The sequence below is a fragment of the Aplysia californica genome, unplaced genomic scaffold, assembly GCF_000002075.1.
Source record: "Aplysia californica isolate F4 #8 unplaced genomic scaffold, AplCal3.0 scaffold00178, whole genome shotgun sequence".
In the NCBI taxonomy this organism is placed as follows: Eukaryota; Metazoa; Mollusca; class Gastropoda; order Aplysiida; family Aplysiidae; genus Aplysia; species Aplysia californica.
In genome coordinates, this window is record NW_004797448.1 from 1062249 (window position 1) to 1065797 (window position 3549).

A 3549-nucleotide genomic window follows, 5' to 3' on the forward strand; every position below is an offset into this window, starting at 1 on the left:
TTTGTGATGTGATCTTTTTATGAGATACTAAAGACTTTTTGGAAGTATCTCATCTCCACAGCTTTGATCCTTCTTCTTTCAAGGTCTGTATTCAAGGTCCAGGATTCACATGCATACAAAAATACTGACATGACCAGGGAACGAATGAGTCTGATCTTTGATCGGATGGTGATATTTCTGTCTTTCCAAATGGTTTTTTACTTGGTCATTGCTGCTGAAGTTTGCCCTATTCTGGAGAGTATTTCTGGTTTTGATCCTTCGTCTGTCATTATTGCACGCAGGTACTTGAAGCTGCGTACGGTCTCAAGCTTCTGATTGTTGACTGGATGTCCACTGTGATGTTTTTGCTGCTTTTAGACAATCTAACACTTTTAAACTCGAAAATAGTTAAATTGCAGTTAAGAATTATTTCTTTAACTACATCTCCAGGCTATGGGATAAAAACTAATCTATTTCACTTCACTTTCACCTATCCCGAAGAGTGGATGTTCGTCGGGGCTTTTGAAGATTTGACCACCAGCTTCCTACACTCCTTCCGCTCTTCAGAGTGTGTCTTTGAGGTCCAGGCCTGTCCATTCCTTGATGTTTTCCTTCCAACTCTCCGTCGGTCTGTCTCTGCTCCTTTTTCCCTGGACGCTGCCTTGCAAGATCATCTTGGCAAGGCCGGATGAACGGGTGATGTGTCTATGCCATTGCCGTTTGCCGTTTGCGTTTCCTGACCAAAGTGAGAAGGCCAGGGTATGGTCCAATTGCATTTTTGATCCATTGTTTGACTTCATCATTTGTAATGTGATCTTTGTATGAGATACTAAGGATTTTTCCGAAGCGTCTCATCTCCACAGCTTTGATCCTCCTTTCAAGCTCTTCATTCAATGTCCAGAATTTACATGCATACAAAAATACTGACATGACCAGGAACGCATGAGTCTGATCTTTGATCTGGTGGTGATATTTCTGTCTTTCCAACTGGTTTTCAACTTGGTCATTGCTGTTGAAGTTTGCCCTCTTCTGGTTTTGATCCTTGGTCTGTCACTATTGCACGCAGGTATTTGAAGTTGCGTACGTTCTCAAGCCTCTGGTTTTGACCTGGATGTCCATTTTCTTGCTGCTGTTAGACAATCTAAAACTTTGAAATTCGAAAATAGAAAATCTAGTTAAATTGCTGTTGAGAATTATTTCCTTCATTACATCTCCAGGCAGTGAGATAAAAACTAAAGTAAACAACTACCAACAAGCTTTACATTGTCCACACTGGACCCACGAAAATCTTCTGGTCTTTCGAGAACAGACGAAGAAGTTTTTACTCGTTTACGTATTTAGATATAATATGCTTCCGTGACCCATGGATATCTCCTGCGTTGAGATGATGAGAAACCGCTCTGTTTCAGATGCGATACAGACTTAACCATTAGACACATTAGAATGTCCAGACTTTGGAGAGACCCGAAGTAAATATTTTAAATGCACAAAATTAAAAGGTCTGTTGTCCGTCGTTGATCCAAATAGAATTCTCAGATCTATAAAAGTCATTAGCCTGTATTCTAAAAGTAGATAATTTTTGTTTTAAAATGTAAACATCTGTTTTTATTTTCTAATCTTTTTAAAACAAGATTTTTTTTTTTACCATGAAATGTTTTCCTTTACTTTAAAAGTAAAATAAAGCCTTGAGTGGGATGTTGTGAATGCAATCAACTTGTGTTTCGTGCGTGCATGTGGCCATAAGAAGTTGCGAGCGCCGTAAAACTCTTATTAAACTAACTGCAGAGCGTTGCTCCATGATGTACAGCAGAGCAAGCTTCTGGATTCCAACTCGTAGCTGGATCCGCCACGTGCCGTCTCACACACACACTCGGCGATACACAAATCAGAAAGCTACTGTCGTTATGTGGACACCAAAAATTCTGCACACACTCGAAGTGTGTATAGCGTTGTGTATAGAAATAACGAAATAACAGCGTTATTCGGACCGGATCCAAATTCAAAAATATTTTAACACATGATGTAATTTTTGGCGGGAAATGCGATGGTGACCTTAAAACATTATGTGGACGTCTACATAACGGGGCATGTCTACATAACGTGAGTGTGCAAATATACAATTGTCTACATAACTACGCAAAGACACACACACACACACACACACACACACACACACACACACACACACACACACGAGCACATACATTCTCATAGAAAAAGAGACCAACCCACCCCCACATGTGCACACCAACGCACACGCACTTCGCACACAAACTTCAGAACAATTTTAGAAGAAAAAAACTCTACTACTCAAAGGATAACACAATGTACAACACACTAACACTTTGATGACAATCCATTATTAGAATGAGCTTGTGAATGGAGATCATGGAAATGCAAATCAGTAAATGTATAAATACGTAGTCGGACACAAAAAGCATGAAAAATGTTGACGACTCACACTCAGAGTGTGAAAAAGAATTGGTCTAAAAAAATACTGCTCAGTTATTACAAATAGAATGTCATCACTTTACGAGATAGATCAGTTGTCATACTAGATCATGCAGTTGGTGAAAATATTATACAACGTACATAGGTAATAATAACGGAGATGGTAATGATAAAATCTGAAAACAGATGGTTTAGATCACAAATTACCTTTAAAAAAAGGATACGTTTTCAGGCTCTACTGATTTGGGTCAAAGTTGCCGCTTGCCTGATTTTATATGGGATGGTATTCAAAATGGCGAGCCCAATATAATTAAAAAAAGAACAAAACATATGAACTTTGGCATGACTAGCTTACTCCTTTCCTGCACTAAATCGTTGTTATTGTCTCGATGTGCCTTTTCGTTAACCCCCCCCAAAACCCCCCCCCCAAAAAAAAAAAAACCCAACAAACAACAAACAAACAAAAAGAACCTAAAACACTGTGTAATTTGATAACACGCTCATTTCATTTAAAATAATGGAGGTTTTCTTTCCGTTTCAGTTGACAAAAAAGAACTGCAAAAATGGTTTCGGGACTTTATGAAAGACTGTCCTGAAGGGAGACTGCGAATTGAGGTGAGTCCAAAATATACCTTCCTTCTCTCTCTTTCCCTCCTCTCTTTCCTGTCTCTCTCTCCTCTCTCTCTCTCTCTCTCTCTCTCTCTCTCTCTCTCTCTCTCTCTTACTCTCTTTCTCTCTCTCTCTCTCTCCCCCCCTCTCTCTCTCTCTTTCTCTCTCTCTCTCTCTCGCTCTCTCCCTCTCTTTCTCTCTCTTTCTCTCTTTCCCTCTTTCCCTCTCCACATCTCCCTCTTTTGTTTCGTTTTGTTTCTCTCTCTTTCTCTCTCTGGTCTATTACTATTTCTCTCTTTTTCTTTCTTTCGATTACTCGATATGTCTCTCTCTCCTTCTCACAAATATAGACATATTTTGTTAACTAGCAAGAACTGTTGAGAATCTGTGGATCCTGTTATCAGTTTGTACTTTGAAAGTACTCACTTCCAGAAAAAGGGAATAACAACAAAAACAAAAGAAAAACATAATTATCCTGCGCATGCGTCTCTCTCTCTCTCTCTCTCTCTC